We start from the raw sequence: 25336 nt of genomic DNA on the forward strand, positions 1-25336 counted from the left end.
TCTACAGACTGACTATAGATGGTCTGTGGATTAATGAAACTTCACTTTTGTAGACAAATGTCTGCAGAATGTCTATAGACAAGTCTATAGGCTTATATAGTTCTACTTTTGTAGAAATAAGTCTATGAAATGTCTATAGACTATTCCTATAGACCAGTCTATAGTCTATGGACTTATGGCCTTACAATTTTTGTAGATTGGGGTCTACAGATTGTCTATAGACAGTTCTTGTAGATCAGTCATAGCTAATCTATAGACTTCAGCCTTACAATTTTTGTCGGCTGTTGTCGATACAGTGTGTTCCAGCTAACCTAAATTTATCGAAGCTGTTCAACGAAAAATATATTAAAAAATATGGTGCAATAAGTTCCGATTTTAAGACCTATGGCGTGAATACAGCCTTTCAGAGATTTGACCTGTAGGTATTTTTATGATAGTATACCTTGCATCGCGTTTTTTAACCATTTATTTTCGTTGACCAGCTTGGCTAAAATAGTTGCGACGCCCTATATTCTGGCTAATAGACCACATTTTGCCAACTATGTTTCGGCAGGCAATGTTATTCTGCGTATATATAAACGCTCACTGCTGGGGGTTCTTCATAAGCACTCTATTGGAAATGTCTATAAAAATTTATTGCATCCAGTATGTATGTGGAAACATCCATAGGGAACTGTACATAGAAAAGCATGCATAGGGATGGAAGCAGTCGAAAAATCTAAAATGCACGTAGCCGTGAATCTTTATGTAAGGCTGCATCGGTATTTGTGCACGTACACATTTAAGAAATATTACAGTCACATGCAATATATCCGCTTGAATGAAATATACTATCAAAAGTTAGTTAAAATTTTTGTTTACATATGGCGGCAACAAAATTTTGAAGTTATATTATGCATGTGCACCTGTTGCTTCCCCTCTGCATTTATGCATTTATGCATTCATGTTAACAGGATAATAATGCTCCTGAACCACCTGCGCTCTCATATGTTGCAGAGACAAATATTTCAAGCAATTCCACGTGTGCTGAATCATGCAGTGCGAAAAAGAAAACAAGTGCACCGATATTGAATTAACTGTTTTTATTGGACGATATAATACATTAATTCATTAAAATGCATTTCTTATGCTATCATCAAAAGAGACTATTTACATATTTACAGCTGCTTCCCCTTGGCAAGCACGGTCGCCAGGCTGGCCTGGACCTTCGTGTCAGTCGTTCCGAAGGTGCTGCACGTGTAAGCTGCAAATAAGTAGATGCAGCAATGTGAGGCAAAAATAACAAATGTGTATTCTTTGTACGTTCATTAGGCAGCTTAATTTATTCGCTCAAACCACTTAAGTTAATTGTTAATGCGGTTTAAATATGATTGACGGCTCCTTGTCAATACAAATCAGTACCATTATACAATGTTTCCCTCTACGCTATGAAGAACAATTAAACTGTTACGATTTCTGCTGGCGCCAGCAACAGTACGTTACCTTTTATGACAAGTCCATATCACCCATTAATGTACTTAATTATCCCAAATGATCTCTATAATAATTGCTGAAATACCCAGTTGGACGGTCTACATTTTTTGGCTGATAATTAAATATACCCGCGCAGAATGATACGCTGAGAAGAGTGACTGCAGTATTGACAGTATCATGCCAACGATTGTTATTTTCCTTAATACACATTTAAATGTCTTTCTCATACTCTTAACTAATACATCGCTGGCCATAACTTCAATATAAGGCATATGAATTGATTGTGCTGATATGATCACCTAGTTTCTTATAGATAATCATAGCTCTTGAGCACGCTGACACGTTTGCAAGTTAGGCATACTACATGAGCACCAGAAACAACACGTGAGCACTTTCTGTGTTGTGTCACGACACATGTGCACCTCCTGGGAAACAAAACTGAAACTCTAGTTAGAATGAATGCTATCACAGTAAATAATTGAAGGCGTTCTAAGACATAAGTATTTTTGTAGAGTGTTGAGGTTCAGGACACTTAGTTATTGCAAAAAGATTGAGTGATAAATGCGATGTCAGTATGCTTCACTTTCATTTCTTTTTCGGAAAATGGTACCAATTTGTAATTTTTTTGTGAGGTGAAATGCTTCAAAAATATGTTTAAGGCAGAGATTCTCTGGAAACATTGTATGGAAAATAACACGGCAGTATACCTATGTTGACGTTTTAAATTTCCCTGATCTTTTTCCAAGCTTTCATTGGCTGCTTTCATAAAAATTACCTGGCAGTCTGTGACACCCGCAGTTTAGGTGCAAAAAAACATATTGTGGTTTAATGCTTGCCAAATTACTACCTATACATAATTTTTAGCTAAGACGAATAATACGTCAATCACTTGAAATGCACTATTAGATTCAGCTGAATTGAATCACTTGTTCAATAAAGCGGACAAGGGCCTGGCCAAGTTCGTAATTCATGGCCACACGGGCACAGCAGGGAAGACAAGGGCACAGAAAGACGCACACCTAAAGCAGATGCAAGCATGTGAGGAAAAACTATTCAATGAGTATTCTTCTTATGGTTTATTAGTATATTTATATATATTTTCTCTCATAAAGTATGTGTCTAGTTATCTGGTTTACCTCTGACTAAAGACTAGATGCCAATACGAATTTTTACCATTTTAATGTTTCATCATGTTACAGTATGATGAGCAGTTAGACAACCGTAATGGCTGCTGGTGCCAGCTAGCAACGGTCCGTTTCGTTTTATGACAGGTTCATATGACACGTAGTCTACTTATCAAAATAAAAAATACAAACGTGAGAATCCCAAATAATTCCTATAATAATTGCTGAAACAAAGATACCCGGCTGGACTACGTGCACATTATTCGGCTTTTAATGCAATGTGCCCGTGCAGAACGAACATGCTCAAAATAGTGACTGTACTTTTGAGCTGTCACGTTAAGAATTGCTATTTATTTCCACTTAGAACAGTCTACGATGACTTTCTTTCTCATACTCCGAGATGAATACATTATTTGACATTTTCAGCAGCATGTACATGAATGGGGTGAATGGGGTGTACTTATCAGCTAAAACATGTTTACCACTCGTGCCATAGCCCTAACAGTGCTGCAGTTTCTAAAAAATGAATAAAATGAAAAAGTGAATGTATTAGAAAACAAAACTGTTTTCCTTCTTTCCACAAGTATGTTTCCGTTCCGGTTTCCACGTAGCCAGTGACTGCCTTAGCGAAAAGCGCTAAGCGCGCAAAATTTATTGCCAGGCCACCTCAAACGTCGGCGCCGTCTCTAGCCAGCAAAGAAATCGGGAGTTGGTACCTCATTACCAGGTACCGCAGTCCCACTAAAGGTATGTCTGCGTGGAAAAGTTATGATCGTCGGCGGCATCGGAACTCGGTGTTTACAAGACGTTCTCGGAATGCGTTCACCGCATCCGCACCGCGCCCCATGGCGCGCATCGTGCTTTATCACCCGATACCACGCGGCTCTTCTAAGTCCTCTAAAACCACAAAGAAAATTGTGAGAAGTGCCTACTATTACGTCAGCATTGTTTGGCTAGGCTCTAACTTCGCTATTGCTCACTTTTGTTTACTTGATTTTCCTAGCTTATGCGCGTCCATCCTTGGCCTTTCCGGTGGCAAAGAATACTTAGGCTGTAGTAGACAATCGATAAATTTGTTCGCCGCATCTTATCCCTTCAAAGCGATCGTACCAATTGAGCCGGAACGCCTGGCACGAGCGTGCCTCGACGGAGCAGAGCGGGCGAAAGAAAACACCAGCGCAGTAGCGCGTGAGGTGCTGCGTGAGGGGAGAGTGCATCGCCGCTTTGCTATGTCACCCTCGCTGTCACTATCGCAAGCCTGTGTTACGCGCGTTCCTTGTCCGCGCAAGTTCTCACCTACATTCCCCCCTCGGTAAGGCGCAATTAAAATGCGCCAGCGTCTCCACGCACTCACTTGCCATCGAGGAGTTCACAATTCGAAGCATGCTCTGCAGTGTCCAACTGGACGTCGCGCCACCCAAACTTCAAGTTGGTCCAACCCACGGCGTAAGATAAGACAGGAGCGCCGACTCCGCCGCCGCGCAACGCATTCGCTCGGGACAAAACGTGCAACGCAAATTATACATCTCGTAGCGCCATCTGTCGAGGCGCGTGGAAAACACTTAACAGCTTGCTTCCATGTGCGCATGCGCTGAGTGGCGGAGACCGGCGGCGACGGCGGCGACGGCGGCGCAGAACGGGCAGCGCGGCACCCGCTGAGCGTGTCGTCACTGTCGTCTGCTACAAACGTGGACCGTCGGCCGTCTCAATTTGACAGCAATCAAACACAAAAAATATATGCGCACAAATAATAAAGCGCAAGTACTACAGTCGTCAGGGCGTGCGCGGAGCAGACGACAAAACGGATAGGCAAGCAGGCGCCGCGAGAGAGTCCCCTCGCCTTTGCTCCTCTCCGCTGCAGAGTTTTTCTTAATTCGTAGCGCCATCTGGCGAACACGCTGTGAAGCAGGAGCCGGCGTTGCAGAATGTGTCCCTTCCAGACAAGCGGAGTCGGCGCTCCTGTCTTATCTTACTCCGTGGTCCAACCCCACATTTTAATTGTGCCAACCACAAGTGTCAAGTTGGCTCAGCCCAAAATTGAAGTTGGCCCACCCCCCAAAATAAGTTGTACATCCACGCTTGCAGAGCGCTCCACTGTTTCATCATATTGACAAGCGTGGAACTGACTAAAATTTTTTTTATTGCGATAGCAACTATACGGACGCTCCAAGCGCATTTCTGCTGTCACCGTGGCCGTCGCTGTCAGGTTCCGCATAAAGTCCAAGAGCGATAAAATCGTCGCCGCGCGCCGTACGCTGTGTGTGCTAGTGAAGGCGTACGAGGGTGAGCCGGCAAGCGCGGTTCAATGTAGCGCACGCGAGGGAGGAAGGCAGGCCGTAAGCGCGCGGTCTTCTATCGCGCGCGAGGCACGGGGGCGCGGCGATAGAGAGGGAGGGGTGGGTGGATGCGTTATGCCCTTACGGCTGCTGTTCACAGCGCGGCCGTGCGGGCGCCGTATCTTGAAAGCGATCTGAGATGTGGGCGAAGTGCGCGCCCGCGTGCTTCTCATCTTCAAAGTGATCTGCGATGGGGACAAAGTGCATACGCTGAGTGCCGGTAGCTTCGCATGCGCTGTGCTTTCGACGCTCGCGTTGAAGCGAGACAAGAGACAGATCGTAGGTCAATTTGCCCGCTGCTGCTGGCGCGCTTTCTCACTCGGCCGTTTTCACAGCGAGTTTTCACGCTCATCGAGTGAGATGTGTTCATGTTTCCCTGTGCGCGCGTGACATCATGCTTGTCTATTTAGTTAGTAAGCGAATGATTACAACTTTATACGGCCCATTAAACTACTATCCTTGCTTCGTATAGCTCTCTACTAATTTGCTATTGCAATGGATCCTTCGCCTATTGGAAGGAACTGCGACTTCTTTTCTGTTTAAATTGTCCCTTATCGTTTTTAAAGCTACCAATAATCTACATTTACACTACCATAACGATTAAATGGCATAACTTCGCAAAATGAATTTTTATGCAGATAAGAGGGATTACACTTTTCGCGTGACGGTGCTGGAGTACTCGCCAAAGAATCATTACCCATTAAAGGCCAAGCGGTTGCCGCCCAGACGCGTCGGGGAGTGCATCCCTCTTTGTACACATTACACGTGGGCAACTCGCGACACTGCGAAAGTACAAAAAACAGTAATGCGACCTTACAGAGACCATCGATCATCTCCTGTGCGACGGTTCTTTCTTTAACAACGCCGTATTGTCCAGCGGGCCTTGAATATATTGGACGACAGGCCATTTACAGAAGCAAAAGACTTGGGAACCTGCCCCATAGCTCAAGAGCCCAGAAAGCCACTCGAGCTCGATAACCACACCTGAAGGCGACAGACTTGAGTGCCTGAATTTAGATATGCTGCACCTGGTTTTGTGCATGTGAAAGTGCGGTGAATACTCGTGCGTTCTCTCTCTTTCTCTCAGTCCCCCATCGCCCTCCCCACGTGTAGGGTAGCGAACTGGACAAAGTCCGCTTAACCTCCTTGCCTTTCCTGCCTCCCTTCTCTGTCTCCTCTACATTTCGCAGAGTTCGCTGAATGATACCGCTTGAGCCATCCGCGCTTACAGTAGCTACTCGCACTCAAAGTGACTTTTCTTTGCAAGTACTGATAACACCCCCTCTTCTCTTCCCCCCTCCCCCTCCCCCCATTTCATTCGGGCCGGAATCTGAGTCTTGAGTGGAAGAATATGTCTGCGGTATTAAGGAAATATTCCAACGAGAGACAAAACATAGCGTGCACCCATTTGATAGCAAAAACAGACTGGAGAAAGGCATCGTAGCGTGCACAAAAGTAAAAAGACTGGGAGCTTCTCATTAAGAGTAACGAGTTAACGCTTGCACGAACCTCGGCTGCACTCGGCAGCTGCGAACAAAGAGCGCCAAGTGCTAGTTCGCAACGCGGACTTATTGTGCTCTGATCGGATAGTGGCTTTTCGGGTGTGCTCCAGCGGCGGTCGGTTAAGAGAAAAGTTTCCCAGCATTTGTTTCGACTCGACATAGCGCCGGAGCTTGGGGAAGAGGGGGGGGGGAGGGGCTATATTGTTCCCTCCGCTTGGTTTTAATTACGGAGCTGGATTAATTGCTGTGTTTTTGAGGCCGCTTTGGGCCTTTCGCTTCCAAGGCGTGTTTACGCACTACCTTGCGCCTTTGTTAAAATACAATGTTCAGCGTACGAAAAAGGAAAAGGTTTGCATTGCCTCCTGCTCGCATGCGGTTGGTGTGTGCTTTGTCCGCTCATGGTTCGCTACAAATAATTAGTTTAAGGAAGTTGGTGGTGAAACTATAGTTGTTGTTCTGGTTTCTATCGTCCTACTGCTGTACGTTATCTGCAATCCCTTTCTATCGCAAGGCGGCCATTAACCTTCTTGATTCGAGCTCGAGTGTCGAGTCGTTGTACATGCTAGAATATGGGCGCAAGGTCCGGTATGCGATGTAGATTAGGCCGCTAAACCTAGTGCAACTGCCTGATCGACATTTGCCTGAATATTTAAACTGCCTAAGAAGCAAAGACGATAAATTTCAATAATGGTAAAGTTTCATTGTGAAGAGTCTGAAAATGTAAAATACGTGTAGGATGAGCCTACAAGGGAAGTTCGATTTGTTAAGTTCAATTATTCTAGATGACTTTCGATAAAAGCATCGTATTCGATCCGCTACCCTAAACATGTCCGAAGCAAGGTCGGATTTATATGAAGCTGCAAAATCAGTCAGAGACAATATTCCTGGAACCGTATTTCAGGTGTAACTGAAATTTACAGATGGGTCTGCTCAGTAGTGTATAGTTTCGCTATTGGCTAACGATCAGCTGAAAACTTTTCATTTTACATAATATCGTTTTTAGGACAACTTAAGTGTGTTACTTGACACACAAAACTTTTAAAGAAAGCTCAGTACGCCTTAAACCCATATTCAGCATATAGGGAAATATCAGAATGCATGATCATTTCGGTCTGCTTTCTTTTAGGAGTAAAACTCTACCTACCCCTTTTTCTCCATCCAGTGTATAGTGAACAATATTCTAGTACTTTTAAACGCTGACCTCACAAACCACCTGCCCACAATGATATTATCCGCTGTCCGCCAAATTTATGGAATTTTATTTATTGAAAACTTGCTTCATCGTTAATTATTGACCCTTTTCGCGGAGCAATTTGTTCTAGAGAAACAAGATGGCACTTTCGGTGGCGCGCCACACATTGCCCCAGCGAAAGCGCACGGATACGAAACCATTACCGCTTCTGCTCTGTTTCTGTGCGATCAGCTGTCGGAAATGCAACTGCGCATGGGTTTTTGCTCGTGCACTGTGCTCCATTCATGCTGCAAAATGTGGACCGGTAGATTGAAGACGTGTGCAGCAGTCGGCTGCAAAAATGGCGACTGGCATATTAAGGATTATAATGAATATGTGTGACCAACCTTTGGGACCGTTGCTACATACGGCAGCCTGTGTTGCCGACTCTTCCGATGCGCGACTTTCCTCATGGATAAAAAAAATATTCATTCATCCGCAGAAAGGACCTCCACAGAAAGGACCTCAACCCCGGAACGTCGGCAAGAGTTAGTACCACTCGGTAAACAATGACAGCGAGAGTAGCGCCGCTTCCAGGCGTAGTGAGGTCTACTCACGTTATCTACACATATCTACCTCAACTCGCGCTCAAATTTACGCGCACTCTATCGCCAGCGCATTAAGAATGTGTGAATGAGCGCACAGTAGAATCTATACGCGAAAGCACGGATGACAGCGACTACACAGACATCACACGAAATGTCGAAGCTGAATGTTTTGTGACGGCGCACAGGAGTAAGCGAGTTACAAGCCATAATACATGTTTGCTACAAGCTATTACAAAGAACAGAACAGCTACATTCCAAGCCTTCTGTGCAGCCAGAATGAATCGATTGCAACTGAGCACATTCGTGAGCGATTAAGCAGGAAATAATGGGATAGTGACCGCACCGACGAACTTCACTGAGTCAGAAACGTGACAAGCCGCTGCTTCTAAGTATTTGTCAAAGAAAGAATGAATGAAGTGCAAAACACACTGATCCTGATTCATTTCCTAAGCGGAAAGTTTGGATAGCTTGGAATGAATTTTAAGCCTCGCTTTCAGAACTAGCACCATATACGCTGCTCGCACAGTTTGGACAAAGCTTAATGAGCGCTTTTACATGTCCTTCGAGCTGTGGCCAAGGTTTCGTGTCGTCCACTCAGTCAGCGTCTACGATATCTCCTGAAACAGAGTTTTCCTGAGCCGCACTGGGCGTCATGTGTATCCATTGTAAACACGAAGGCATCTGAGGCAAGCAATGGACGCGTCACCACGTGATCAGACATGGCAGAACCCAAGGGATCTCCGCGAAAAGAGTCAATAGTTAATCCACATTACCACAGTAGACGGGAATGGGTGGGTCACACTATGTGACAGGAGCTTGGTCCGTCTTCGTACGCATTTGTTGTCTTTTGTTGCAATATTTCGTTGAGATCTATTGAAGTATTGAAAAAAGTGTAAGGCTAGTGGCAGTGCCACATGGTTTTCTCACAGAAAAAGGTTATCATTATCATTGACAACAGACTTATTAAAGACGTTCTGTGGTGGGCATCTCAACTCTCCTACATGAGGATGTTGACTTAAGGATGCATATCATACAGGGTTGAAAAGTTGCAGTGTGTTTAAAATAACTAGCAAAATTAGCCAAATTAAATTTGTAAGCAACTTTTATCACACGTGCGGTTTGCGAAAATAAAATATAGCTGTGAGGAAGCAATATGCCGTTCATAGGAATTCTGTGCTTGGAACAATTCGTAAAATTGTCTTCCAAATCCGAGGGGCAATGCATTGATTTTTTGTTAGCATTGATCCACACCACGCGTTCAAATTAATAACAGTGCATTTATAAGGCATTATTAGAGCATAATTGGGCAATAATTTGCAAACGTACCGATACTGGGGAAGAAAACCGGTCAGAAAACGTCGCAGCACCGGACGACAGTATTGTGTAAACCGGAACGTTGCCCCAGATGACGCACTACCTCGAGAGAGTCACGCGTGTCGCCACCCTGACGTGTCGAAATGGGAATCGTTCCTGTGTAGCGGCTGTCCTTAATTACTGCAGCGGTCTAAGCTCGGCTAAGCAGACTACGCCCATCCCACGCTCTTTTGCACAAGCGCCCTGCTGTCGAAAGAGGGAGCACACTATCCGAAGAGGCAAGGAAAAGTGCAGACAGATAGCACGCTTAGGCGCATCATGCAGTCCACGGCCGCACGCCACTGAAAACGGTAGCATTAAAAGCGCACGGCCACTGCATTAGCGGGCCTTGAGAAGATAAGTTGCAGGAGTTCTTTGCACAACGGTGTGCGAAGTTGTTTGTAGCTTTGCGGTACGCTTATTCACGTATGTTACAAAGTGTAATGATGAAAACAGTTGCTGTCTGCGTCGGAAGGTGCGAAGCGTATTAGAGATGCGCTGAAGTTCCTCGGACGGCGTTCTAAGAATAGTCGGGTGGGACATGTTGGCGCGAAGGAGCACGCGAGGACCATGTTCAGGCTTCTTGGAACACTGGCTTTGGGAGGCGTGCCTTTGCGCACATCACTCCTAGGTGGTTCACTAATTGAGAATGAAAAGGAACCGTCGGCATTTGGAGCTTGAAATTTACTAAATGTTCCACACGGGTCACTGTGGAACATCTGTGCAATTGCTATGGCAACAAAAAGCGAATTAGGCTTCCTGATGTCGGTATGAAACACTGGTACTAGAGAAGCGGTTGTATCGTCAAATAGCCTACTCTAGATATCTAAAATCTGAAGCACGTGAGTATTTGAGCGCCATCATTGAAGGTTCCCATGAAAAGAGCGAAACAAAGGAGCAATTTGTTCTATTGTAGCCCACCCAAGGCACGAGTTTGCTTGAAGACGTCTTTATGTGTAAATTAGTATTATTTTGACGGATTCGGTCAGCTTTACATTCTGGATCTTGACGTTCACGCTTAATGAATTCATTTTCGATACCGGTTAAGTGTTACACTAGTTTGATTGTTGCTTCAAAGCCGCGTTATTTTACTATTCCTAAAAAGCTTCCTATGGCTGCGTATGGAAAGGTTACGAGGACAAATCTTCGCCGAAAATAAACGTTTCACTTTATTCTCGGTTTTCGTGGTCGGTTGGATTATCTACCCTCCATGCAACGATCGCCTTCGCAGAGCGTTCTACGCATGCATTCCGAAGTAGTCATGCGATAGGATAGATAGGTGGGCTAGCTGGTGTTGCATTTATCGAAACTTAGAGTGCTCTAAAAGGTGATAGACGAACAAAGGTATACAGAACACAAGCGCCCCTCTATAGTCTTTAGCTGCGCTCTAAGTTTCTACACAGTCGGCATCCGGAATTCATCGTGCCGCTTGGAGCACGCGGTCGTCAACGCCCAGCAGTCTCGTCAGTCCGTTGTTTCGAGAGATGGAGCGACGACGACATCGGAACAACGGACGACGGCTGCGTGATCAGGATTACACGATGGCAACAGAAGCTACGCTCTATGAAGCTGTACTACGCTGTGCTAAGCTACGCTGTATGTCTTTGGCGCACTGTTAGGGATTTACAATGTTTTCAACAGCGTATCGAACTGAGCCCAACGCGTACCGAAAACCGTAGCAGAACCGGAATTCTAGCCGCAACTGAACCCGAACACGAACCGATATTCTTAGAAAGTGCCTAAACCTGAGCCGAACCTGAACCGTGAAAATATTAGCGGTTACCGGTTAAACGAAAAACAATTCAAGCATTAGTGTGCAAACGGGTGCTAATAGATGAGCGATACTTAGAAATAATTTCCTTTTCAGTCACCGCACTCCTCGACAACATCGCTACGACTCACGAGTTTCGTTAGGTGCGAGAATGTGGATAGACTATGAGTATGTGTTGGTCAGCAGATGGCGGCCTCCGCAGAGACGCTTGCACCTATGTACTCGGCCGTGCCATTTTTGTTTCGCCACTGATAAGTTCTTTCAAGGGCACCGCAGAATCGCTGTTTCTGCTGAAGGTGCCACATCGACCGTGAGGCCAGCTCGCTACTAGTACTAGATACACCGCAAAATGTCAGGACACACGAACGCCAAAGAAGGTGTCATCGAGAAGCAGCCAAACCAACTAGTCCATCAGCACAGTTTTTTTGAGAATAACCTGTGGTCGCTATGAATGCCGTCACTAATGCCGTCACGCGAACGCAGCGCACGAACCGAACTCGCAGGAGCAAGTGAGCGAACGTCTTTCCCCTGTCATGGTATGCGGGCAAGGAACGAGGGAGGACTAGGGTGCATCGATGCCCAGCGCCGCCGTCCAGGGTGGAGACGACCCCGCTGGCGCCGCCATATTGAGTCACACGAGCTGAGACTCAGCTACGCTTGCGTTCATAAATAGTGTTACTCGCGGCGCACTTCCAAGTGATTTGCCTTGGTGATGATCTTTATTGCGATAGCAATTATATGGACACTTCAACCGGATTTCTGCCGTCGGCGTCGCCGTCGCCGTGAGGTTCCGTATAGATAAAATCTTCGCCGCGCGCCGTATGCCCCAGCGGAAGCGTGCGGGGACGCGCGCTATCACGGAGAGCAAACGCACTCAATCTCCCACGCGCAAGCAAGGAAGCGGAATGCCAGCGCCGGAGGGAGCAAGGGGGGGGGGGGGGGGGGGCACTTCTCTGCCAACAACCGCGCTCGGCGCTCGTCCGCACAGTCTCTTATCTCTCCCACGCGCACGCAAGGAAGCGGGAAGCCAGCGCCGGAGGGAGCGGGAGGGGGGGGGGGCGCACTTCTATATGCTGCCAACAACCGCGCTCGTCGTTCGTTGTACCGCACCGTCTCTTATCTCCACACGGCTCTGACCTTTATGCGCCGTGCATTCGCCGCTCAGTTTCCGTTGAAGCGATAGACCGCACGTACCTTCGCCCGCTGCCAGCGTTTTGACAGTCATTGGCTGCAGTCATTCAGTGTGATCTATTCATGTTTGTGCGCGCTCACACCACGCTTGTTCATTCAGTTAGTAATAGTCGGGCCACATTTTCCAACGCACGCTACACATGCAATGCTGCCCAGATCGGCAGTGCAGCACTACAGGTGTGTCCCTTCGCACGCGCTGCCCACGGTAAGCGCTTCTCATCAACACCACCGTTTCACACGCGCCTTCTCGTGGTCATCGAGTCTCTCTTCATGTCGGTCTACTTACGCCGCAGCACACCTGCTTACTTAATCAGCTCATGTTTACTACAATTCATATTGCTACCAAGGCCGCTCACCTTACTTCGTATGACATTGCTGTGTTGCTATCGCATTCATTGATTCGCCCTTAGGGCGAAACTGTGACATTTTCTTATCGGTATCGCATCTGCACATCTTTATAACCAATAGCCGTTAACTCGTCGAAGGTCCAAGACGTAAATGTATGGCGCCGGGAACATGCCCCAAGTTGCCTAATTCAATTTACATTTAATATGCCGTGTGCATGTTTGAAATACGCACTATTTTTTTGCGCTTCGATGCTTGGTATATAAGGTTTGCGACCCCCTGTGTGTGGAAGTTTTTCTTTTTCGCTGTTGTATTTTGGTTTACACGTCACGCCTCCTTTACCGTAGCCAGCCACTCGCGCACGGCGGTTAGTTTCCCTTGCGTTGCGCGTGCTCTTCGCGTTCGTTGCAATTATTTGACGATATCTACGCGCAATTTTTGCTTTTTTTGCCCACAAAACTGTGTGCTGACAGGATTAAGCTGGTGTAAAAATAACTGCGATGTGAAAATAAGGTTTAGTTAGTGGTGTAGAGAAACATGTAACGTAACTTGTCTGTGTCAATCTTGCGTAGTACACACAAGAAACCAAACGATGCACAAAATACATTTACTTATAATGTCTAGTACAATCAATCATGAAAGAGATATGCACATGAAAAATTATATGTACTGAGTGGCGCCTGAAATTTATGTTGAATGACGAGATAAAAAAAATCGCAAGGTAGGCTCGACACACAAGTCGGGATACTGAGTTTTTTTTTTTAGTTTATTCATTACATGGGGGGGGGGGTTCAAGTGAGTACATCAACCTTATTACACACAATATAAATCGAAAACAAGCATGCAAACACGAAAACGCAACCGCGGGTAATATTAATCAAGATATCCAGCCAGAATACATCAGCTGCCATCGAATACGTCGCATCAGCCAAACACATCGATGGCGAGTACAGAACATTTTATAAATAACCATTAGAACACTGATAACTACATTGAAAAAATAAACAACACTGCATACATATCGCGTACAAAAACCGCAAATGAAACTAAGACAGTCAAATACAGATTAGCAATGTTTTTCACTTCGAAAATATAGTCCATGATGATATAAGGCTGTTGACTTTAACAGACGGTGCCCATCCTGTCGATTTCCCTCGTACTGGTCCTCTTAAAGTGTTTCTAAGTACAAGTAAAACAACAAAAGTGAATATTGATATGAAAAGTTGCCTTGTAAATACAGAGAACCCATTACAGTGCTAGAAATAAATTTTCGCAGAAGTAATGCTGTATTACCTCGCTTCACACGTTTCGAAGAAATGCACAGGCTACAACAGACACCATGCCAGAAAGCGCCGAAACATTTTGGTCCCATGATGCCCCTTAACTCTACTACACCTGGGCATACCGTGCACAGGCATTTAAAGACCGTCACAGTACCCACTACGATCGGGAATGAGCATGAATGGCCATCGGTGTACGAGCACCACGCTACAAATATATTCGTCTAAAAAATCAGCTATATAACGTAACAACCTGAGATCCGCAAGATATCTGCTGAGAATAGAGAAAATCACAATGCTTCGCTTGCAACGTACACAACAGCCGCTCTCCCCAGAAGAAGCACTGCGTTCTTTAGTCCCAAATAACCAGTAGCGAAAAAAGAAACTCAGGAAAAAAAAAGAAACAAGAGACACACGATGTGTGCTTCCCGTGAAAATGTAAAATAGGTGGTTTACATGACGATTTGTAGCTAATGTAAGGCTATTTCGCGGCGAAGCATTTTCGTCAGTTCTTAAAGTAAGGGTACTACTCGCATAGACTGCGCTGATCAAAACGGCAAAAGCCTATGCGACGCGCGCTCGCAAACCATAGGCTACTCAGCATCGGTGCAGTGCTTGGTTTGTGAGCGAACGTAGGTACGTGAGCGAGGATCAGAGAACACTTTCTTATTTATGAAAAACACGATGCGATAGTCTAAACTTTCTTGACACTTACCTCGCAAATGTAGGAGCAATCCGTTGCCTTCCAATGATACCGCTTTACTTGGGCTTCCCATCTCTTCCTTCGCTCTGGGTCCCGGGGGAAGCGTAAACAACGAAGCCTTTTACGCGTCGATCCGGTGCACTTGGGAACACAACAGCCCGTCATGTCGACTCGATGCACTTGACAAGCTTGTCATTCATGCGGCTGAACACTGTCCAGCAAGTAGAAGCGTCAGCGAAGCATCCGCGCGCACTGTGTCTCGAACTAAGCACCGGCACCAAGCACTCGCAACCGCTCGCTGTGATTCAAGATGGCGTCACAGCGAGAAAGCGGCGGCGCGGGTGCGGTCAAAGGATGGCACCACCCTGAACGGCGGCGCTGGCATCGAGGCACCCTAGGGAGGACGCGAGGGAAGCGCCACTCGCGCCGCCCGGCGGGGCGTAGCCCCCTAGCGAGCAGTGCACGAAGCGCACCTTACACGCAGTACTGACGTCATAACATGCAACGAGCGCGCACGCGCAGCTGTTGCGAGCACGCAATCGAGCAAGCGAGCAGGTGCGCGCCGAGAGAGAAGCGAGAGAGGTGGGAGTGACGTCACATCCTCTCTGCTCGGCAGATGTTCAGTCTATGCCAGGCAACTGTTTTCTAATAATTAACCGGTGAAATAGCATTATACCTTGATGTGTGGGAGTCATTAGGGACGTCATTACTTCCGCATTCTACTTCTGCGTTTCCAGGAATTTCGTCAAAGTCGTGCGCACGTGACGGGTCTCTAACTAAAGTCTACGATTATCTGCTTTGGTGTGCGGTAATCTGTGATTTCTAATTAATTCTAATTATTCGAGCCTCTTCAGTAACTCAACTTCTAAGAAAACTTATGATCCGATATGTCTATAATGAAACTCAGAATTTTGTGCTGTACCAATTTTTTCTATTTTTCGGATTTATCTAGAATTTCATCTCCAGTAACTGGTGATTTATAATTATTTTAGTTATTCCAGACCCTTCAGTAAATAAATTTGTGACTAAACCTATGCTCTGATATCGTATCTATAATGAAACCCATAAATTTTGTGCTGCACTAGTGCTTATATTTTTTCTCGTTTATTTTGAATTTCGTCCCCGGTCGTCTCAGGAGGTGAAGGGGAAGTGAATTAATTATAATTACTCCAGACACTCGACTTGTAACTAAACTTATGCAATGATATCATATCTGTAATAAAATCCATGCATTTTGTATTGTACTATTGTTTGTCAATCTTTTTTGATTTATTTAGAATTTCAACTCCGATCGTCTCAGGAGCGGAACCGGAAGTGTTACGCAACAAAAAGTGTCACTCGATGCTTGTGCCACTAAAAAAAGTGCCAAACTGATCAAAATGAAATTCGCCATGCTCTTTCTTTTTTTACAGAAGTGTATTTAGAGTTTTAGCTTATGTAATACAATGTGAATCTGCCACTTTGTCACAGCTCACTCATCCCCAGTACAGAAGTATTTATTCGAAGCAAAAGAAAAATTAACTAGGCTGCTGTCAATGCATGAAAGCATATACACTAATCAAGTCTGTCTGGGATAGGTATACATAAATATTTCTCTGTATCTCTGCCATGTACTCGTCAACTGCATGTTGTTGAGAAAAAACGTCTTTAGTGATTCGTTACTAACCATGAAAATTTTGTCTTAGCGGCTCGCACTCGCGCGAGTGCAAAAACAGTTGCTGGTTCTCCCGTAATCGAGAGTAGACGTAAGCATGAAATCGCTACCGGCAATGCAGATTGGAGCCGCGACCCCGGCATGAAAGCTTATTGAGCAGGAATGAAGCTGTTTTGAACTGAACCTCTTTGCAAGTCTCGTCTCGGCCAAATAACCATCCGCGGCGGGCCGGACGCTGCCAGCCTGGTCACGCTGCGTGGCGCCATCTATCGAAGGAGGCGGCGGAATATGCGCGCCGTGGCACTCGTGGACCGCTGGCGTTGAAAAGAACACAGGCAACCCTGTCTCAGCGCCAAAAGGTGACGATCAAGTTTATGGTGCACTGTAACGGCCTTTGTAACGTCGCTATTGGAAATGACAAATTAAATGTCGGCGTACTAGAAGTTACGGCTTCAATGATATTGTGAACAAACATTAAGGAAAACTCGGAAGCAACATTTTTTAGGGGCGAAGCTCCTTAGGCTGTGTGTCTGTCCTTCCTCTGTAGTAGTAGTCGTCGTAGTAGTAGTAGGTAGCCACGTCTACTTTTATGAAAAAAAAAAAATTCCGAAAGTTGTGTCCGTAGCGCGGAATCGAACCTGGGACCCCTCGCTTCCGAACGCGCGGCGCTAACCACTACGCCACGAAGCGCACATGGACACACGCAGCACGATGACAATAAATACCCAGCATTAACGAAAGACTGCGCGTTTCTAACGCGTTTGTGCTAGCGCGTTACGGCCCGTGTAAGAAGCTGGTGTAAGACGCTGTGGCCTCTCCGCCTTACCCCCGTATTCATAAACGCTGATGGCGTCGGCAAACGCGGTGCACGTTCCGGCATGTGTAAACGGCTGCGTAAGACGCTGTGGCCTCTCCCCCTTACTAGAGAGCTCGTACTGCACGTTTCTAACGCGTTTGTGCTAGCGGCCCCTTAAGCGGGAGATGGTGCAATAATAATGAAGGGCGCTGTTATAAAATAGGAATGACGTCACATATGGCGTGTGTCATTGGTGGAAGTCAATCGTTCGATTTAGTGCGGCGAGACTGGGCGAATTACACGGAAGATTCACGGTTTACCGATGATTCCCTCCGGAGCTTCGCCCACTCATCATCATTCACCCCGTGGATATGCGGTGTTTTTAACGTGTTTGGGTAGGAACCACCGTATGTAATGCGGTTACAAGAGTTTGGGGCCAGAGACCGCATTTTTTAAAGCTCTGACTTGCAGCCCGGATGATCTAGTTTTGCACTCGCAACGATGCCCTAATGTTCTGGGCCCATTCTCCTCTTGAGTGCCCGGATAACGGCTGTGAAGTTTGGCTTAAGGCCTCTAGAAGGTCGCTGACAATGGGAGCTAAAAGCATTTCATGCTTAAAATAGGACCCAGCATGGAACTACGCGGCCGCTATCGCAGTGACCGCCCTTCAAAACCCAGATTTACCCTAAATCCTCAAGGTCGATGGAACGCTCCCCCTCCCACACAAACATAGACTTGCTAGCTTTACGTGCCCACTGCAGCGTCAAGCCGAAGCGCCGCAGTCGCAGCGCCGGCAACACAAGCAACTGCCACTCATCCGGCGCCACGTCGTATAGCACCTATGAGCCCCTTCCACAAGCAGCGAAGTGCTTCCGCTCCTCCTTGTTCCTGCAGTGCTGCTCGTTTTCGAAGTTGCGTCCAGACTTCGCGCCTTCATAAAACGTTGGCAGTGGCTTTCGAAGGAGAAAAATGCGGGCGCCTCGCTGGTGAGCGCAAGGCATTGGTGTCACGAGAGATGTGTATGCCCTGGAAAATTTCACTCTTATTCTTGTGGCGAAGGTGAAACATGGCCTAGCGCGACATCGGCATGGTAATGAGAAGCGAGAGAGACCGGCACCCAGTTTAGCACTCTGTTTAGAACAGTTATCGCTTTTGCTCTAAGCGATAGCGGTGCTAAATAAACTCCTGCTGCGGTACTTGAAAACATTTCCGATAGAGGCACACTCTTCCTTGCCAGAGGCTCCCAGATGCCGTATTGTCTTCATGATTTCGTGCTGTGGCGCCATCTTTACCGCAGGAGATATTCCGTGAGATTTCACATTTGAATTTCAACGTCTTTTCTTATTAGGACCTTGCCATCAACCTCTATTTGTGATATTTTGTTGTTGCGTCTTCTGTCCAAGTTTTTCTTCATGCGTTGTTTGTAAATATCCTCCCCCTGCGCGCTTTTCTTTGTTTCGGTAAGTAGAAGCTTGCCAAGAATACCCAGTTCGCGATCCGCACAAAATGTCGGCGTGACTCCTGAGGCGGCAAAAAGAGGGCTGCGCCCCAAGCCACTGGTGTATGACTGGTTATGGTGCCTCGCAGCAGCCTCTAGGCAGCATTTCAACCCACCTGCGAACTTTGGGCACATCCTTATTAATTGCTTCACATCTCGGATGGCACGCTCAGCAAAATGAGCCGTCAACAACTCTTCCGCGCCACGTCAGCTCCTCTGGCTTCATTGACGCAGTGCTCAAAGAAGCGTCCATATGCCGTGAGGAACTTTTGCAGACAGGATCAGTCAAGGTGTACCTGCAGCTGTCGACAATAGAAGAGCTTATTTTGGCACCCATGTGCCGTGGTTCTCCGACCGGGGGTATGTCAGCGGAGAAGGTGAGCCACGTTTTGCAAGTTTTTGAAGTGCAAGAGCGACAGATGATGCAACAAAGTCAGCTTTAGGCAGCACTAGCTGAGTCTCTGAGGAAAGGAAAACGAGCTCCGGATATGGTTGAAACTGATGTTTTTGAAGGTGGCTCCGAAGGCCCGCCGCATTGGTTATGGTATTATGAGTATGCTTCTGACAATAACGGGTGGCTATCCGACGAAAAGAAAGTACAGAACATGCGACGGTTACTTTGGTGTCACTGCAGATCCTGGATCAAAAGCCCGCATTTTGAGAGAAGTGGAAACACAGCTTCCTGGTGGCGTTCCAGTGCAATCCATTGGAGAGATGGGAGCCCCCAAGTCTGAATGATTCTTCCTAATGCTAGAGAAAGTTAGCGTTTCCGTTTAATGTAATAAACTTCATTTAAATCAGTTCCGCGGTTGTTTAATGAGAATACCTTTTTTTAGTGTTAAATTTATTTGAAAAGCGGAAACCAAGTTAGCCCCAAGGTATAGGTTGCTGTGAAGATTGTCTACGGTAGTGCCGTCCGAACTTCATTCGGTGCACCGGAGTCATTATAGGTTACAGTGTTCGCGCTTTGTGGGTAGTGATAGGGGTAACAGAGCCGGGTAGTAGTATCGGGATAGTTCCATAGTTCTCCAGAGTTGAGCAAGAAAGAAACATCCTCATCTGCTGCTATTTAGGAGCAGATACAGGGGCAATCTCCTGGTGTTTGTTGCAAAAGGCTACACGAGGGCAGGCGACGAGGTCTGCGCGTCCCTATTGGTGGAGCAGAGTCACGTGGTGGCACTCGCGACGTCTGGACAAAAGCAACGCGCGAACGTCAGCGTTCAGGAGACCTTTTCTTTTCTTGATTTTTTTGTTTTTACGGAAAAGGTAAAACTCCACAGCAAATATTTGCGCCATCTTGTAGAGGCGCCTTATGAACGTTTTTTTTAATAATTAAATGGCGACCCTCTCGCTGGTCGGCCAGTAGAGCAGTGACTCCCATCAATAACAAAAGCGACAAGCAAAAACCGCTGACAGCACAGAGTATAAAGAGCTTTCATGTTAAGCAGCTAAAGGCAGACCAAATGAATTGTTTCGCAATGAAAATGTTATACTTTGAGCAATAAATACAGAAGTTTTGAGATACTCACACATTTCACTCAAATGAAACAAGGTTGGTTGGAGGTAAGAAATTTCCAAGCAAACATTTTTGTCCATGCGCGTTTGCTGCTACATTATATAGATGTATAACAGAACATTTGCGAATGTTTCGAGGTATCTTAAGATACAAATAGAGAGTATCGTATTGGGTAGAATAATTGCGGTCATATCTTGTATCTGCATCTCAAATACTTGTTGCCTCAGTGTCTTGTATCGTATCTTGATACAATTGCGAAGTTCATTTGCCCAGCCTTGCCTCTGCCGAAGAACCGAGCGTAAGAAACAGGAGGACTCAGCTCCAATGCACGAACGGCGTGGGTCACGTTCAAGCGAGCAACCCAGAAGAACGAACTATAAGGGCATACCCAATGTTTGTTCTACAGTTTTGTGATATAGCGATTTTTCTAAACGAGCCGCTAAAATTTTACTGATGCTTACTTCGGCGGTGGCAACGCGGGAAACCAGCGAATGAGTGTCGAAACGTGAAAACACAAAGCAGCATATAATTGTGGCACCCGCGCGGCCGCCGAATATTTGTACTTCCCCGTAGAAGCACATGGCGCAGTGAAGCTGACTTACAGGCTTGCACCTAAGGACGCGATGGACGCTGAACATAATTCTTTTTTGTCGCCTAAAACAAAACAAAAAATACTCCGATGAAATTTTCCCGAAGAAATCTTTTCTACACCCTTCCAAATGAATTCAAGTAGGCATTCTTACTTCCAACGCATCACAAACCTACATATGCCTGAACATGAAGCATTCCGCACATTTTTTTATATGTGCGCCTCTTCCACTTCAAAACTACTCTTCCATTAACATCAATTGTTTTTTGACACACTCATTGCTAACTATCCAGTTAGGTGATGCAGTTGTATTGCCTCTGTAAAGCATGTACAATTTAGTAAAAATCATCAAAGTTGGCACGGAATCGCAGTATTGCTTCACCACAATGCATTGTGTGAGACAATATTAGTGACTACCAATGAGATGGAATAGTAAATCGCAATTTCTTATTTTTTTTGCATCCTGCTCATGTTTAGGACGTTCCATAAAGTAATGTATTTGCTTGAGTTTACTGGCAACCTTGTTTTCTCCCACTATGGCAAGATTCAAATCGCTGTAAGCGATAGAAATTTAGTTTTTTGCCAAAATAGTTTACGAGGGCAAATAGTGCCCCAACATGACGGACCACCTTTCTATATATATATATATATATATATATATATATATATGGAATTGGAGAGAGTCGAGAGCAATGGCCCCGACGTTTCGCCTGGAAAGACCCTAGAATTATTCGCAATCCGTAGATTTCCACATTCTCATACTGCATTATCTCGATCTTGATCTCAATTCGCTTTCAACGAGCTGGTTCTCCACACAACAAGCATATTCATGCATTTATCTAACATTTGCCACGAGTATCAGTATTTTTGCTATTCAGAGGAAACCTATCGACATTTCTATAGAAGAAACCCTCGGTGCAAGAACCCTTGCTTGTTATGTAATCGCCAAAGAAAAGCGGCAACAGTTTGTGCATATCGATTTTTTTTTTGTAATCCTAAACTATGCTTCTACCACAACATTTCTAGATGGAACTTTTGAATCTTTCTTGTCTTAACGCTATGCTTAACCGGGTTATGAATTTTCGGAGAACTAAAGACGGCTGATATTCATACACACCATAGAACACAAACCATACACAGAAAAAAAAGAAACTTCTACGGTGTTGTTCGTGACGTTTTTGGCAGTATGTCAGCTCGAAATGGTACCAGAGAACAAATAAATTGCTAGGTGCTCCTCTATTGAGCAAATCATACTTGCGCAGCATGACTTAATTCATCGCAGCGGGAAATTAGCTGTCCCAATAGGATGTTAACCTAAAGGAACGGCCATCACTGGTGAGACAGTGACCTTTTAAAGAAAGCGCTAATTAGCCACTGTGGATCACCGAACAGTTAACGGGCTGTAAGGATAAGAAAGGAATTATCCCAACTTTGTAAATTCATCTTCTGATTTATTTTCTTGCTGGAAGAAAAATATCAGTATATTGAAAAAATGCCAAGTAGAGTGGCCAAGAGTGTTTCTCTTTTTTTTGTGCGTAATAAGTCAACAGTTTTCGTGCTTTATACATGTCCTAAAAAATCCGCGGCTTCGAATAATATACAATGCCCACACCATTCGGGCTGGATTCTTAAGAAAGCGCCGAGACATTAAATACCATAATGGTTCGCGCGGTTTGTGAAGGAATGAAAGCGACCGGTAAGCATGCAACATAAATGCCGGTTGTTTAGTAAAGATTCAGCAGATAGGCGGCTTCTTATTATAATTTAATTGTTTATTGCAATGAAGTTTCCAGACAAAAATACCGCTTTTAATTTATTTATAACCACATCGGAAGTTAGTGCAAGCTGCTGTGATGAAGACGTTCAGGTTATTGTGTACATTGTACTGCTTTTTTTAACACGAAAGTGTTTTATGCCGGGGTCCACCAAGACTTCACTGACGTATTTCTGTCACGGAAATACGTCATAGAACATAATACAAAGAAACCAGAAGAAAAAGTTCCGCAAACATGCAAAATTTGGAAATCGAACCCACGACCTCTCGGTCCGCGACGATAGATCGCCGAGCGTTTAACCCATTGCGCCACAAACGCATTTGCAGAGAGCTACACAGACGCGCCTTATATATCTAACACTCCTCCGTGTACCCGCGCTCTTGCTCGGGGCGGTGCCGCCGCCTACGAGCAGAAAAGAGAAGTACTGCATTATGACACTAACGCGCACCGACAGTGAACGCTTCGGTGGTCTCAGCACTACGACGCCTCGATGCCAGCATTCGAAGGGACGCTGGCATCAAGAAGCACTACCAACGCCACCTAGGTGGCGTTCACCGTACTCAGCACAGCGGAGCGTGGCCTCCGCAATTAGCTCTGAAAATGTTTCTGAAGTTGATCGCGGAGGCTGCAATTACGACGCGCTGTACGCGCTGATTTGACTCGGTGACGATTCAGTTACGTGCTTTGTCTTGCGCGTTGTATTAGTGTGTCAGTTACGTGCTTCGTCTTTCGCGTTGTGCTAGCGTGTGCAGCGTAGTGCAGCTTCCATATGCACGACGGTTGCTCATGGTCATCGACGTTGGTAGTCGTGATGGAGGAGACGTGCCACCAGGCGTCAGCGTGGGTGCATCAACGCCTAAGGGCGCTTTAGCCACAAAACACCAATAGACATTATATATCAATGTGCAATAAACATTACACTACTTCTGTGAAGACACGTTTCACTTTCGTGTTCTATACCGATTCCTATATGAGAGGGATCAACCACATTTTTATTGCGATAGCAAATATATGGACACTCCAAAGCAGATTTCTGCCGTCGGCGTCGCCGTCGCCGTTGCCGTCGCCGTCGCCGTCGCCGTCGCCGTCGCCGTCGCCGTGAGGTTCCGTATGACGTCAATGGAGATGAAATCGTCGCCGCGCGCCGCCGAACGCTGTATGAGCGAGTGAAAGGGCGCGAGGGACGCGCGCTTTCACGGGGAGTGAACGCACGGCGGAGAACAAACGCGCGTTCTGTGCCGTGCTCCCTTAAGGGCTGCAGAAGTAGGCGTCTCTTTCATCCTTTACAATCACCATATATGTAGAGCAAACGCGCCTTCTTCTGACGCACGAAAGGCCGTGAAGGGGGGGGGGGGGGGGGCAGGGAAGGGAGGCGACGTTTAGCTGCGGCACCAAGTGCCTATTTATATCAGAGCCTCCGGCAACAGTCACCAACGCCGCACGCATTTTGTGCGAACGCGGGCAAAACGCCGACGGCGTCGACAACAGTGCTGCGTGTTGCCGGTGCTGCTGCATGTCCAAGTTTGTACAGCGGATAAAACTACTATCCTTACTCCGTATAGCTCTCTACTAAGTTGCTATCGCAATTGATGCTTCGCCTTTCGGGTGAAACTGCGACAACATTTCTTAGGTACCTTGCTTGTTGGGGTAAGCTCGTAGCTAGATGGCCGTTGCCTTGTCGGTTGCTGCTTGTGGGGCTTAACCGGGGGCCCTTGCCAGTGTACGTACGCATTGCTGCCACCAGAGTTGTCGACGAGCATGTCCTGGGTATCCTTCTGTGCAGCTTCCATGGCAGTGGATACCTTGCAGACCCGGTCCCATGTGACCTCGTCATCGGGTAACGCGAGAAGACGGCATCGGATGTTGTTGGTCGCTCCGTAATTCAGCAATTAGGCGGTCCCGTAGAGCTTCTTGTAGGAAAGTTCCAAAAGAGCATGTCGCGGCGAGCCTCTTCAATTCCACGAGAAACTGTGAGATAGTTTCACTTGATTCCTAGTTCCATCGGTAGAAGTGGTATCGCTCGGTGACCGCAGACCGCTTTGGAGCATAGTGCTGTTGCAGCACTTTCGTGGCAGCTTCGTACTTAACCTCGGTGGGTGTTTTCGGCAGCAATAAGCTACGCAGTGTCACATAGGCCTTCTCTCATAGGACGGTCAAGAAGACTTTGATCTTCTTCCCGGCGTCTTCTTTGGCAAACAGCTCGAACCTTTCTAGGTAGACGTCGATGTTGCCTGTGTCCAGCCAGAATTCCGGCAGCTTTCATAAAGTGATGGCCACAGCTTTTGTGCCGCCCATCCCATCCTCGTCACAATTAATAAAATCAGACTCAACTGCAGTCGACATCTACGTAAGGCGAAGCAAGCTAGGTTCGATAGAGAATGGTTGTTATGAACCGTGTTATTGTTCTGCAGCAAATGGTTAATGCTTCTGTGACGTGTTGCAAACTGATCCGGAATGCAGGAAAAGGTGTTTGTTATTGTCTTACCCAGAGACTCAATCTGGTGTCAAAGAGGTTTATTGAAGAGTGGCACATATATCGTGGCGCACACCCACGGGGACGGCACATAATTTTGGGCTGCCCTATCTTTGGAATTGGTCCATGAGAACGGCCAGGTATTCACCAAACAGTTGGTACGAGAAGCTTGCCAACA

At 46.2% G+C, this 25336-nt stretch overlaps 1 pseudogene; it reads right to left on the reverse strand.

The window, feature by feature from the left end:
• Positions 1–1157: 1157 nt before the first annotated feature.
• Positions 1158–24980, reverse strand: LOC119459080 (uncharacterized; annotated as a pseudogene).
• Positions 24981–25336: the final 356 nt, after the last annotated feature.

This window comes from Dermacentor silvarum, chromosome 7 (genome assembly GCF_013339745.2).
Source record: "Dermacentor silvarum isolate Dsil-2018 chromosome 7, BIME_Dsil_1.4, whole genome shotgun sequence".
NCBI lineage: Eukaryota > Metazoa > Arthropoda > Arachnida > Ixodida > Ixodidae > Dermacentor > Dermacentor silvarum.